This window comes from Siphateles boraxobius, unplaced genomic scaffold, assembly GCF_051911475.1.
Source record: "Siphateles boraxobius isolate OS27281-9 unplaced genomic scaffold, OSU_SipBor_1 66, whole genome shotgun sequence".
NCBI lineage: Eukaryota > Metazoa > Chordata > Actinopteri > Cypriniformes > Leuciscidae > Siphateles > Siphateles boraxobius.
The window spans coordinates 9979838-9995623 of record NW_027509193.1 but is presented as its reverse complement, the minus strand read 5'-3'; the positions used below and the strand labels follow the sequence as shown (position 1 = coordinate 9995623).

At 38.9% G+C, this 15786-nt stretch overlaps 1 protein-coding gene across 4 annotated transcripts in view; it reads left to right on the top strand.

Moving 5' to 3' along the window:
• tanc2a (tetratricopeptide repeat, ankyrin repeat and coiled-coil containing 2a) overlaps positions 1-15786 on the top strand; it is a 175079-nt gene that overhangs the window by 82727 nt on the left and 76566 nt on the right. The window contains exon 1 of one of the 4 annotated variants that reach the window (XM_077212126.1): positions 8539-8809. The exons of the other annotated variants lie outside the window; for them this stretch is intronic. The gene's annotated coding sequence lies outside the window, so the exon portion shown is untranslated. Of the gene's footprint in view, positions 1-8538; positions 8810-15786 lie in introns of those variants that run through there. 4 annotated transcript variants of the gene reach the window in all.

Sequence of the window (15786 nt, the reverse complement as noted above, 5' to 3'; positions counted from 1 at the left end):
CCTGTTAAAACACATCCAGGCAAAACCACGTAATATCAAGGGTTATACGTTATAGTTAAAGTTTTGCCTACCATACATACCTTTAGTGATTTCGTCCTCATTATGGGGGTACACCTTTCCCATTGTTGTGGCTTGCTCTGGCAATGGATAATGCTCCCGGTATCTTTCCAATATGTCGCTGTATTTGGTTTGCGACGACTCCCAGTCTGTGTTTTCTGCCGCCATGGCTGTTTTGAATTCTCTGGTAACTTTAAGTAAAAGTTCCACCTCGTCGTCGGTCCATGAAATGAAATCTCTGGTCTTCGCCATTGCTAACCTTTTGCAGAGGTAACTTCAGCTTCTTTCTTCTTCGTCAAATCTGAGGAATAGTTAATCTGTTTCCTGTTTACACCGGCACGCGCATGCCCAGTGTAGGTGAATGGTCACGTGATCTGCGTTTTCAGTCGTTTTAATGTGGATGGAGATCAATTCTAATACGCATCTAAAACGCTGGTGTGGACTGTGATCGTATTCGTTTTAATTCTCCGTTTCTAAACTAAAACGCAGTACTGTGGATGGCGCTTTAGGGTCTTTCGCACCGGATAGTTCTAGGAACAGCCACCAGGGTGGTCCCCCTAGAACTAATGGTTCACCTAGGAATGTTTTCTGGTTGCATTCGCACCGCCAGTAGGAACTCTGAAATGACCTAAAGTTGTTTTGATGCCCTGGCTGACCTTTATTTTGATGGCGCTGAGAACGCCAGAGCCTGAGCAGCAAACAACACTTGCATTCTTCATGTTCATTAGTTTACGATTTGACTAACAGTCATGTCTAATACGTTATTAGATAGAACTGTTATACATAGAAAGTAGAGATAATATTAAAAGTTATAAGCGTATGCTGTGTGGTTGATGTCCAGTGTTGCTAGCTGAGCAGAAATACATGATCATGTTTAGCTTGGTCACCTCAAAGTTGCGTTGGATTTTCTCTCAGCGTAAAAGGGTATAGGCCCATCTATCAATTCAATTCAATTCAAATTTATTTGTATAGCGCTTTTCACAATACACATTGTCTCAAAGCAGCTTTACAGAAAGTGCATTTCGGAAATGTACATAGAAAAATACAGTTAGTTAATCATGTATTAATTTATGGCATAACATATCGCCGGCTTTGAGTCGTCTCTTCACAGGCGTCGAGTCGTCTCTTCACAGGCGTTGGGGCATCTAAAGTCTCCGTGAGAGGCTGGATACAAACTGGAGCTGACGAACGCTATTTACCTCGGGACTAGCGTCCCGAGATAACAGCAGAAAGGCAGATGGGAAATAATTAGCATAGCTGATGTTCATAATGTTAATGCATTCGAACTGATTCAGCAGTAGTATTAAAGGTTAAGCATTAAGTGAATGCTTGGTTAAAGAGATGCGTCTTTAATCTAGTTTTAAAATGGGACAGCGAGTCTGAGTCTCGAACAATATCAGGAAGGCTATTCCAGAGTTTAGGAGCTAAATGTGAGAACGCCCTCCCTCTTTTAGTGGACTTAGATATCCTAGGAATGACCAGAAGCCTCGAATTTAGTGATCTTAAAGAGCGCGATGGATTGTATGGCGATAGAAGGTCTGTTAAATACACACGAGCTAAACCATTTAGGGCTTTATAGGTCAGTAGGAATACTTTGTAATTGATACGTAACTTAATAGGTAACCAGTGTAGAGATGATAAAATAGGTGTTATATGATCATATTTTCTTGATCTAGTAAGAACTCTAGCGGCTGCATTTTGCACTAACTGTAGCTTGTTTATTGAGGATGCAGGACAACCAGCTAATAAAGCATTACAGTAATCTAGTCTCGATGTCATGAATGCATGAACTAGCTTTTCTGCATCAGAAATAGATAGCATGTTACGTAGCTTAGCAATGTTTCTAAGGTGGAAAAAGGCTGTTCTTGTAATATATGAAATATGATTTTCGAAAGTCAAGTTGCGGTCTAGTATAACACCCAGGTCTTTTACTGTAGTGGATAAAGTAACAGGACATCCTTCTAAATTAAAGTTGTATTGTAAGGAATTTTGTGGGTAGTTTTTTGGACCAAAAAGTAGTACCTCCGTTTTATCTGAATTTAATAGCAGGAAATTACATGTCATCCAGCATTTTATATCATTTAGACACTCTGTCAATTTAGATAAGTTAGTGTTTTCATCTGGTCGTGATGAGATATATAATTGAGTGTCATCAGCATAACAGTGGAAATTAATTCCATGTTTTCTTATAATATTACCAAGTGGCAGCATGTATATTGAGAATAGCAGAGGGCCTAACACCGATCCTTGCGGCACTCCATAGTCTACTGGCGTTATCTTTGATTTTTCCCCATTTAAACAGACAAAATGGTAACGGTCTGATAAGTACGATCTAAACCAGCTTAATGCCTGTCCCTGAACACCAGTGTAGTTTTGTAGTCGATCCAAGAGTATTTTATGATCGATAGTGTCGAACGCAGCGCTAAGATCGAGTAGAATTAGTATTGAGATACAGCCTTGGTCAGAAGCTAAAAGTAAATCATTTGTTATTTTAACTAGCGCAGTTTCTGTGCTATGATGCGGTCTGAATCCCGACTGGAATTTTTCATAAATATCATTTTCTTGCAAGAAAGAGCACAATTGAGCGGACTCAACTTTTTCTAGTATTTTAGACATAAATGGAAGATTTGAGATGGGTCTGTAATTTGCTAAGTTATTTGGATCTAATTGCGGTTTCTTAATGAGAGGTTGTATTACTGACAGCTTGAATATTTTTGGAACATGACCTAAAGATAAAGACGAGTTAATAATATTAAGAAGAGGCTCTTCCACTACAGGTAACACTTCTTTCAGTAGTTTAGTGGGTATTGGATCTAATAAACATGTTGTTGGTTTAGATGCAATGATAAGTTTATTTAGCTCTTCCTGTCCTATAGTTGTAAAGCAGTGTAGTTGTTCTAGAGGGGCCATAATTGAGGCTGAATCATAAGACATCATAGAGGATTGTATATTTACAATTGTGTTTCGGATGTTTTCTATTTTCTCATTGAAGTAATTCATAAAATCATTACTACTATACTGTAACGGAATATTTTGCTCTGGTGATGTTTGTTTATTTGTTAGTCTAGCCACGGTGTTGAATAAAAACCTTGGATTATTTTGGTTATTTTCTATTAGTTTGCGTAGATGCTCAGCCCTGGCTGCTTTTAGAGCCTTTTTATAACGTGACATACTGTCTTTCCACGCGATTCTAAAGACCTCTAAATTAGTTTGTTTCCATTTACGCTCTAAGTTACGAGTTTCTCTCTTGATTGCATGCGTAGCACTGTTGTACCATGGTGCTTTAGTTTTCTCTCTAACCTTTTTTAATCTAATTGGTGCAACAATATCTAGTGTACTAGAGAACATGGTGCTCAAACTGCTAGTCATTTCCTCCAGTTCATCTGTTTGTTTGGGTGCACTGCGCAGCTGAGATAGATCAGGTAAGCTATTTGAGAATCTATCTATAGTGGTTGGAACGATTGTTCTGCCTGGTCTATAACGTGGCGCAACTTGACAAATTTCAGCAGTACGTATTACGCAAGATACCATGTAATGATCAGTGAGATCATCACTTTGCGGTATAATATTTATATCAGTTGGATTGGTTCCATATGATATAATTAAATCTAGTGTATGATTTAGACGATGAGTGGGACCACTGACGTTTTGCGTGACCCCAAAGGAGTTTAATAAATCTGTAAACGCAGTCCCTAACGCATCATTTGTATTATCTACGTGTATGTTAAAGTCTCCAACAATTATTGCTTTATCGACATTGACCAATAGATCTGAGAGAAAGTATGCAAACTCTTTTAGGAAGTCAGCATAGGGCCCTGGAGGTCTATATAGGGTAGCCAAGGCTAGAGATAATATGGATTTGTTTCTTAAATCTAAGAGCGTAACATTTAGCACAAGTACTTCAAACGAATTAAACCTGTGACCTGTTTTCTGAGTAACATTAAGAATATCTCTATAGATTGTTGCAACACCGCCGCCACGACCGATCAGACGGGGCTCATGCTTATAACAGTATCCTGGTGGAGTAGACTCATTTAGACCGAAATAATCATTTGGTTTAAGCCAGGTTTCAGTAAGGCAAAGTACATTGAAACTATTATCTGTGACCATTTCATTTACAATAACCGCCTTAGGTGTGAGCGATCTAATGTTTAGAAGACCTAGCTTTAGAAATTGTTTTTGTTCACTGATATTTCGATTTTCTGGTTTAATTACAATAAGATTTTTGCTAGATCCTACACTACATTTATTGTTTGGCCTCACTAAGCGAGGAATAGACACAGTTTCTATATAATGTTCTACACTACTTATATCAATTAAGTTGGGACAGCAAAGACTGTGATTTGGACTTTGACTTACTAGTCAAATGGGGTGTAACGTCTTGGAGATGTTGTCCGACAGAACAGCCGCTCCGACTCTGCTGGGGTGCAGGCCATCAGCACGGTAGAGCCTAGGTCGCTCCCAGAACAGATTCCAATTATTTACAAAGAGCAGTTTCTGTTCATTACACCATGACATTAACCATTCATTTAGAGCAAATAATCTACTGAACCTTTCTTGTCCTAGTCGATACGTGGGAAGCGGTCCAGACACGATGATCGTTGCTTCAGGCGATGTGCTGCAAACCGTCTCGATCAGGCTTCTGTAGTCCTTCTTCAGAACCTCCGTCTGCCGCAGCCTGATGTCGTTCGTCCCCGCGTGTAGCACCACAGCTCCGACGTGCTCGTCACCGTTCAGGATCTCGGGAATCTGTGCAGCGACATCAAGAACACGAGCACCAAGAAAGCAGTGAGTGCGCACCTTACGCTTACCTGAGGTAGCACGGACATGACGGACCATGGAAGTGCCGATGATCACGGCGGCGTCACGTTCCGGCTCGCGAAGAGGGGAGAAGCGGTTCCGGGTGGAGATCTCGAAGACCGAGAGGGGCGGGGAAGTCCTTGGTCTGGTCCTGGCTCGTGTCTTCCGCTGTGGGATCACCCAGGGTCCATGGTGTTGCCCCGGTGCCGGAGTGAATGAAGGCAGAGATGATCGCGTCCTCCTGGGCAGAGAAACGCACGGAGTAGACGAAGTCGGAGTCAAAAAGTTACTAACCACTGACTTGTGAGCATCGGCGCGTGATGTTTCAAGCGCTGATCGCCGATCTCGCAGCTCGGCTTGCTTCACCAGCAGAACACGGATCTGCTTCTCCACCGACTCCAGCTCCAATCGTACCGAAAACAGCTCGAATGTGTCCTCACCTGCACTCAGAGGTAACGTTAGACACACATCCGATATGTTCGCCATTATAACAGATGAACAGTAAATTAGTAGTGATACTACCAATATCACTACTTATTTAGGACTGAAATGATGGATATAACCCGTATCCTTTCAGTGAAACGGGTGTAAAATGAGAGGGTCGATAGGCGCGAGGCCACGCGTGAAATGCTAGCGGGCTAAAGGCTAGTAGCCGAGATTCGGAAAGTTGGATCTAAGTAGCGATATCAAAGCAATCCGATTGTTTTTTTATAAGGAATAGTGTCGAGGATAAGTTCACATGATATAAAAATAGAAAGTGCTTGTTTATAAATGAGTGGTAAAGAAGAAAATCAGGGATTAATGAATCAATTCGACGGAGCTCCAAACACAAACACAGATCGGATCCCTTCCCATCTGCAGGAAACGCTGCCTACCTATCACTGTTTTTCATGTTCGTAATAATCTCTGTGTTTACATAGCTTTTTTAAAAATGGCAGGTGTCAGTGTTTTGCATGCGTTCGGCCACTCCGCGAACACTAAGGTCACAGATAGTTCCTATAGAGCTGGCTTGGACCCTACTCTGAAGTAGGAGCTAAATTAGTTTCTCTAAAAGAGTTCCTAGAGTTAAAATCGTTCCTAGTTCCTGCATTGCGAACGCACCAACACTGCTGTGCGAAAGCCCCTATTGCTTTACTGATGGAAACTACATTATCTTGTATCTATGTTATTGTCTTCATTGTGAACAGCCCTTAAACTTTATTACCCTCAAGACCAGCGAACCCTTCATATCCCTGGACTGGTGCTTCAAAGAGGATTTTTGAATCTGGCATGTCTTCATGTATTGTGTTTTGGATTGTTGGGATTTGAAAGGAACAAAGCAGTTCGTGGGTAGATGTGCTGGTGATCTCTTCAGCACACTTCCAGTCCGGTAGGCAACAGACTAACAGCTCTTAATTAACTTTTAATGGTCTCCTAATAATCCTATTTCATTGTTATATTCTGGCATGAATCACGTTGCCCTTCTGGAATAGTCCAGAATGGACCTTCAGGAATGTCCCTACACTGCCAGATTTGGCTATTCTTTGACTACCCGTTTGTTGGTCCTCTCACAAAGAGGTCCATCAATCTCATCTGTACTTTGCTGGAGGGTCATGGGGGGCTCCTCATCTTTCAATGACTCCAGTCCTTCCAGAAGAACCTGTTCTCATGGTAGTGTACATCCTTATTTTAGGGAGTCTCCCACAGATAAGATTGTTCTTGATTTCAAGGAAGGGAGGTATTGGGGAAAAAAAGGAAATTATCCAGTTCTTTGGGGGTGATGGGCCTCTTTGACATTCTTATCTCATGCTCTATTTTACACCCTTGAATTAGGCGGACATGTTTGGGCGGGAGATTGCTACATAGAGCCAGAGATCAGAGAGACACAAATCATGCTAAATATGCAATGGTGGCATTTGTTTCAGTTGCATCAACTTGAATTATAAAATCATTTCAGTAACTTAAATCTTTAAATTACAGGACAGACAGCTTTCACAGTAAAACCATTGTGCATATTTGAATGAATGTAGTTTCTTGTCAGTGCACGTGTATGTACATGCTTGCTTGTTATACGTTCATGTGTGAATGTATGTCTGTTACGTGTGTGTGTGTGTGTGTGTGTGTGTGTGTGTGTGTGTGGGTATGAATGTTTTACTAAAATTACTATACTATACCATAGCTAAACCTGCTAATTAGAAGGGGTGTGTATACTCTTGGTCATGTAGTTTGTTGACAGTCTGATTAGAAGGTATAATGTTTTCCCACCCCCTCACTCACTCTCACACATACGCATGCACACACGCACATGCATTAACTTTTGTAGATATCTAAATGGGGACATACCATTTAACTTGTATTGTTTTTATGCAGCTAATTATGAATACTATAGACTAACCCAGTGCTTCCAAACTTTGTTCCTGAAGACATAGTACCAAAAATTGACCGTTTGGATGTCTCGCTTATCTTGACCATTTCAGGTCTTGAGCTGTCTGAAAAAATACCATTATACAGGGCACTATTTGAGTGGACATCCATTTGTTGTGGACGTTATCAAGCGCTATCGAGTGCACTTGTTCAATCCTACAATGCACTGCAGTAATGAGTATACAACGATGTATGCTCAATGGCTAGAAAATACCCATAATCCACTGTGAAAGTCACGTGTTGAATAAATTCCCGCGTCTGACCAGATGGCGGCGCCCAAAGCTGAATCATCCATCAATCCATTATCTAAACCACTGGCTACTATCTCTCAATGTGGCTACATTCAATCCCTCAAGTGAACTATATTAGTGGACTAATGTAGGGAATAGTGAATGAGGTTGCAGGGGGCAGTTTCGGACACCACCCTGGTGTTCTTACCAGCTTATAAATTGAATCAGGTGTGTTTGATTAGGAAGTGTTAATGGTTTTGTCAGATTCAGCTCACTTCTGCGGAGAAATGTATAAGTTCCAGCTCAAAGTATAGCTAAGTATGCACTTTGTCCTTATCAGTGGTGCAGTGACTGCAACACTTCTGTCCGGTCAAAGGAACTTGGACGTTAGAAGGAATAAATACCTCAGCAGTTTCACCTGAATCCATTCTATGGCCTTTTGAATTCTGGCAAATATGTTTTATAATCCACCTCAAGTTTAAACATACAATGGACTTTTCACAACTGTTAGAAGTGTGTAATGTAAATGCAATCATTATATTATATTATACTATATGTATATACTGTATGTATATATATATCTGAACAAGACCAATTAACAGATTTGATTCAAATGTTCCAAAAAATCTGAATTTTGCTTCCTGTATGAACAAAGCCATTGTGTTCTGTACAATAATGTGAAAAAAAGTGTAGATACTCTTTTCAGCACAACAGTCAGAACACACAAGAGAGAGGTTAAGAGAATCTGAACAGAGAAAAAGTTTGAGAGATACAGCTGAATAGCTGCTATCGAGTGGGAGAAAAAGAGAAAAGAGGAGGAGGAGGAGGAGGAGGGTGCGTCTGTCCGCCTCGCTGATGAGTGAACATTTGTGTGTGTGTGTGTCAGGGGGGATGTATGATCTTTGCGCATGCGCCGGTACCTGGCAGTCGCCCTCAAGACTGCAGATAACTCTCTCTCTTCTCAGCATCACTCGTCTAAGCATTTTTCCTGTCTTTTTCTCATTTTTTCATTTTTTTTCTTTCTTTTTCATTAACCTGGACTCCAATTTCTTCAGTTATTTACCATGCATCTTGATTTGACTGTGTTGGGATGTGGATTCTCTGAACCCACAGAGGTGAGCTACAAGGTCCTGAGGTTTTTGGGTCATGCTTACAGATTTTGGGGTCTCGTCCGGGATAGGAGATCTTTAGCCGCAGACCCCTTATAATCTCAAAGGAAATACCCCAACAGATTCAAATTCAAGACAAGATTTCTACAACTTTGAGGAGCCTGTAGGACTTGCCTTCATTCCGTCTTGGGTTCTTCATTAAAGTGAAGGGTAGGTCTGTGTTTGACTTTTTCACCTTTGTGGCTTCCTTAACGTGTGAGTATTATTTCTGTGGCAATCTTTGTTAACTGATCACCGTATGAGCTTAATGAATTTTATAACTGTAGAAATGAGAATACTGCAGGGGGAATCAAAGCCAAATCTGACACACATACACTCACACATTTAGTCACTTGATCACTTAAAATTTTAACACCTACACTACTGTGGGCAAACAGACACACACAATCACATAGTCACCTACATGATCCCTCCCTATCAGTATTCCTCGCCCACTCAGCAGTGTCAGCAGAGCGAGAGGAACTCTGTGTGTGTGTGTGTGTGTGTGTGTGTGCGTGTGCGTGTATGTGCCTGGATCTGTAATCTGCATTTCTCTGTGTGCGTTTGAAAGACGTCTCTAGTGCCTCGTCTGTTCCTTTGTGGGTGAAGGATGTGCAAATCCATTCTGTACTGGGTTGAAGCACTCTTCTGTGTCCTCCAGGGCATTTTGGGAAGTACAGTTTGGTGGTGTGGTGGATGTTTCAAAGCGTGGGACGTAAGCCAGGACTTGGTGATAGGGATAGCACAGAACACTTTGAATCTGTATTAAACGTAATTTCACAGCACAATTCCCAATCTTTCCTAGTCTTTTCTGAGTGCTGTGGAGGATACAGCAGACCACATTGATCCACAATACTTTGGAGACTATTCTACATTGCTGCAGGTAACGGCGCATACATGATCTGATGGTCACACTTTAGATTAGGGTACAATTTTCACTATTAACAACGATTTTTGCTTCAATAAACTCCCAATTTATAATTATTGATTGTTAATAGTTTGTAAGGTATTGGGTATGAATTGGGTAGGATTAAGGGATGTAGAATATGGTCATGCAGAATAAGGCATTAATATTTGCTTTATAAGTACTAATAAACAGCCAATATCCTAGTAATATGCATGCTAATAAGCAACTAGTTAATGGTAAGAATTGGACCCTAAACTAAAGTGCTACCCACTTTTCAGTAGCACGGTGTTAAGGTCCAATATACTTCAAGTGAAATCGAAGAACGAACTCATGTGACGTTATTTTGAACAAAATCAGGCCAAAATGAACCTTTTTTTTCTTTCTTTTTTCTTTTTTTTCTCTCCGAAACAGCTTGCCAAAGCGAACTTTCTGGAAAAGTTTGCTTTGGCTGGTAAAGATTTTTTTTTTACTACAATTGGTCTGTGGCTATTAGGTAATAGGCAGGTGTGCGCAGAGGCTCCACCTTCTTTCGCGTGGAAATCTTTTCCGGTTCATTTCTCCTGTTCAGTTCATCGAGGTCAGGCGTCTGCGAGTGAAAACATGAACACACTGGGGAACTGCGTTATAGTAGAAAATGTTGTACAAAAGTTGTAATTCTGATAAAACGAGACACTGACATTTTTTTTTTCATGTTCAATAGGGTAAAGATTCTTGATTTTAAGCAATCTGTTGTATAAAGTGCTATATCCACGTTGCTGTGATCATATGCATTTCTTATGCTTTATTAAGAAACTGCTCGCTGTTCTCAATTTTGTTGTGTGTTTATTTTGTTATTGAGAGGAAAGTGTGCAGCATATATTTACATATTCATCTATACGTTACTCTCAGCAGTGTTGGAGACGTCGGATGTCCGCTAACAGTATATTCTTCTCTATATACACTTCTCGCGTATTTCTAACTTTGTTTTACCCCAAAGCGAAGAACAAAAAAGAACTTTGCTGTCAGTATATCGGGGCCTTTAGTCACTACATACCTCCTACCATATATAGTAAGCGAACAACAGTGTGCAAGACAAGTAGTTAATTTAAATACTTACTGTTTAGTGCCTGGTTAAACTGGATCACAGATGGTAAAGGAGTAAGAAGCAGGTTTTAAAGTGGCGTAACCGTTCGGAGTATTCGGGTTGTCAGTTAAATGTTTTTTATGAGCTAAATGAAAATGAGACTTTCTTAAAGGAAATTTTAGCAGTTCGGGCCTAAAGATACACTGGTACAAAATTTCTGCCTCACCACAAATCAGTTTTCCAACTGAGATAAGATGAGATGGGCTAAGTGCGTAGGATTATGTGGTGCCTACATGCTTTCACTCTTTTTTTCTTTCTCTCTGCCTCTCTTTCCACAGTGTCTCTCAGGGCTAGGTTAAGCTAGGTTGTGATGACAAAGCGTATATACAGGATTTATTACGCCACGGCTGTTGCTAGTCAGATCAGACAGAGTTGAGTCTTACAGTTAGATCATCCATAAAATTCTCTGAGAGCTCTTAAGGGCTCTTGTCATTGTAATATAACAGTCTTATGAAACCGCCACTAGCTTCTATACTGTATTTAAGTAGTTAATTGTTTGGCATCTTTAGAGCTATTTGTCTCATTAGAGTGACATTATAGAGTTATATCCTGTATATGCAGTGCTTTCGTATGCTATTACATGCTTCCTTGCTTTCATGCTGCCTTTAGTTGCCTTTGTAGGTGTGGCATCTAACTTTGATAATACAGTTGTGGTCAGAATTAATGGCACCCCTGGTAAATATGAACAATAAAAAATAAATCTGCATTGTTTATCCTTTTGATCTTTCATTAAAACAAAATGGCACAAATCTAACCTTTCATTGAAGTAAAATAATTGAAAGTGGGGGGAAATCCCATTATGTTGTATGTTAATGTTTTTCTCCAAAACACATTGGCCACAATTATTGGCACCCTTTATCAAATACTTTTTGCAATCTCCTTTTGCCAAGATTACAGCTCTGAGTTTTCTCCTATAATGCCTGATGAGTTTGGAGAACACCTGACAAGAGATCAGAGTCCATTCCTCCATACAAAATCTCTCCAGATCCTTCAGATTTCCAGATCCAAGCTGGCGCTTCTTCTCTTCAGTTCAGCCCACTCATCAGGTCAGGGAACTGGGACGGTCATGGCAGAAGCTTCATTTTGTGCTCCATAACATATTTTTAATGTTGATTTTGATGTTTTGGATCGTTGTCCTGATGGAAAATCCAACCATGGCCCCTTATAAGATTTCTAGCAGAAGTCGTCAGGTTTTGATTTTTTTTATCTGTTGATATTTGATAGAATCCACGATGCCATGTATCTGAACAAGATGTCCAGGACCTCCAGCAGAAAAATATGCCCACAACATTAAAGATCCAACGGTATATTAAATTGTACACATGGGGTACTTTTTATCCTTGTGTGCACCAAACCCATCTAGCGTGTTTGCAGCCAAAAAGCTCTTTCTTTGACCACAGAACCCTGTGCCGTTTGAAGTTCCAGTCGTGTCTGACAACTGAACTTGCTGGAGTTTGTTTTTGGATGAGCGAGGAGGATTTTTCCAGAAACCTTCCAAAACAACATGTGAGATGTAGGGGTTGTTTGATATTTTATTTTCTCTATTTTTGGTTGGCTTCTGACTCCAAGACTCAACTAATCTCTGCAATTCTCCTGCTGTGATCCTTGAAGAGTCTTTGGCTACTCAAACTCTCCTCCTCATCGTGCGTTAAGACACTATAGACACACGTCCTCTTCCTGGCAGATTCGTAACATCTTTAGTTGATTGGAACTTCTTAATTATTGCACTGATGGTCCAAATGGGGATTTTCAATTCTTTAGCTATTCACTTTGTGATGCTCAACAATCTTTTGATGCACATCAGAACTATATTCTTATGGTTTTACTCATTGTGATGGAGGATTAAGGGAATTTGCCCATTGTGTTTCCCCATATTTAAACTCCTGTGAAACAAGAAGTCATAGCTAGACACTTCCATGTTCCTAGTAACCCTAGTGTGCTTAAAAAAAGGTAAATATTAATGGGAATATACTTCAGAGATATGTTACTCATAATAAAATTCTAGGGGTGCCAATAATTGTGGACAACGTGTTTTGGAGAAAAACATTTCATAATGTGATTTTACCCCCAAACACACTTTTCAATTCTTTTACTTCAATGAAACGTTAGATTTTTGAATGAAAGATCAAAAGGATAAACAATGCAGATTTATTTTCTACAGCCATTTTTGATCATATTTACCAGGGTTGCCATTAATTCTGACCACAACTGTACTTAAATCTTAGAAATGCATGGCAGGATCGGCTAGGCGATGTATAATTAACATTAACAACACATTTGTGAGCAGCACTGTGAGTACTGCAATGATTTTAATGCACATTTTTGATTTGCCTCTTAGCTTGCCAACTATTTTCCCCAAATTATAATATAGTCTATTATTAGTCAATAGACTAATAATTTTCATTTCAATTCATTTTTATGAATCAGCTTATTTCAGTGAATAGATTTAGAATCGATTCAACAGTTTGTGTAGCTCAATTCTCCTTGTGACATTTTCAAATAATACTTTTTACTGTAGTTAAATATTGATGATTATTTGTTATCTTCCTGTGTAATTCCTAAATAAATGTAAAACATTTTTTTACTATATTTTGTAGGGCTGGACTAATATCGCGACATGATGAAATGCGATTTTGTAACCGCAAAAGCTGCGATTACACTGGTCATGTGACACGCGAGAGAAAAGCAGTCTGCAAATCAAGCATCAACTTGGCACGCTATGCATAGGTCTGGCATACAGGAAAGAACAGTTTATTTTTTATCTATGTGATATTGTGTTATTTATTCTCTCTCCAACAATTCTGGATTGATTCAGAGAATTTCAGAATCGTATCTGAGCTTAGTTTTTAAACACACATGCGTGATGACGCTGCGCGTGCTTTAGAAACAACCGTATTCTGCTTGCTTCTAATTTCTCTCACTCTCTCGCTCTCTCACACACACACACACACACACACACACACACACACACACACACACACACACACACACACACACGACACCGCTCGAACCTTCCGAAAAATAAGCTTTCATAAAGTTCGGGGTAATTAAGCGAATTACAAGGACAGTCGCGGGTGCTCGTGCATGCGGCTGTGAGTGACTCATTGGGTAAATGTACTTGCATCTCAAAATGCTTTTGCTGCGAAATTAATGTAAACACGGTCAGTTATATCTTAAACCAATAGGACAAACTACATTTACAATTTAAAAAGAGATATGTGCATTAGTGTGAATTCAATTTATCGTATAGGGGGAAAATCACTCCAGCTCTTGAATAGAAAACGTTCAGACAGCCTACTTTTAAATACTGAAAGCACTCTTTGTTTATTGCTTGTAATGTTTTTTTTTTGTTCCTCTTTATTTACTAGCTTTCATATGTTGAAGCTATATTAGTTTATAGTCCATTTAAAATTCTTAACATGTAATTGGTTTAATTTATATATATATATATATTTAATGTATGTATATTTACACATGTAATTAAATACATATTTTAAGTATTATTAAGATTAATTAATACGAAAAAAATTAGATCGGATATTGAGCTGCCTAAAGATTTCCATCCCTACTGTACAATGATTTATTGCTTGTCTTTGTCGACTAATACAGAAGGTAAAGAACTTAAAGTAATCGCATATTAAATCGCAATCGCAATATTGGTTAAAAAAATCGCAATTAGATTATTTTCCATAATCGTTCAGCCCTAGTATTTTGCCTATTGCATTTAAACATTTTGAATCTTACTGGCTAAAATTGCAATTTGAGTTCCTTTTAACTTAGTAAAATCACTATGAGGGAGATTGAATATTGTCTGAAGAATGTGATTTTTCTTTAGCTATATCGTCTAGCTCTACTAACAGGGTAGGTTTGTTTCTTGGATGGTGGTTTTTTTACAGATTGGTGGAGTTGACTTTGATGTACCAAGGGCAGCTGAGCCTGACTACACACCGCTAGATAAGGGCTCAGTTTGGATGTAGACCGCCTCGAGTGAAAACAGTAAAAGAAAGGGATATATCCGACTGCTCCAATATCTTTTCTGCAAAAGTCTGTGTGGCCAGAAAAAAAGACTAAATTATTCATCAGTGGCCGACTACACCCGAGGATCACATTTCTAGACGTGCACACACTTACTTTAGCAGTACATTTGCAAGTCCTCTGTGGAAGCCTGAACCGATGCTCACTAATAGGCTCCCTTTTAATGGTGAGTGAACATCAACCAATCGAAGCATGTGTGTCTGGTCAAGCATAGTGCAAATCTGGGGAGATTTTTTTTCCAGTAAAACCATTTGCTGTTTTTCCAACTAAATGGAAAAAAAAAACACTTTAGAAGTCAAAGGAAAGGAGGGCGCATTTCTAAAAAATAAATAAAAAAAGTTATTTCAGTCTGCGTAATGCATACAATGATTATGGTAATGCTTTCTCTTTTGTTGACATTAGTTAATGCATTAGCTAGCATGAGCTAAAATTGAGCAATATATTTCTTACATCATTTAGCTTTAATCTTTGTTAATGTTACTTAATACAAAATACAGTTCATTCATGTTAGTTTAAATTAACAAATGTTATTATATAGAACTTTGGATTTGAAAAATGTATTTGAAAATGTTGAAATTAACATTAAGATGAATAAATGATGTATAAGTATTATTGAAGTTCATGTTAACTAATGTAATTAGCTAAAGTTGATAAATGGAACCTTATTGTAAAGTGTTACCATTATTATTAACCACATTTTGTTTTAAAGCATTTTGCAGGCCAATGAACTGATGTCCTGATAAGTTTATTGAGGGGTTTTGTGAAATAGTAAATTCCAACTAGATGTTTTCTGAAGAAAATCATAGTATTTGACCTGGCAAAAGTTACCACCATGATGCAACTGTGTTGCTATGCAGTTGCTAAGATATTCATACTGTTATATAGACTGTTTTGGTTCTGTAGGTGATTGCTAGGATGTTGCTATGTGGCTACTCTCTATGCTCATCAAGGCTGCATTTGTTTGATAAAATACAGTAGAAATAGTAATATTCTGAACTATTATTACCATTTAAAATAACTGGTTTCTATTTTAATATACACAGGTGAGCTAAAACATTATGGCCACCTGCCTAATATGCTGTT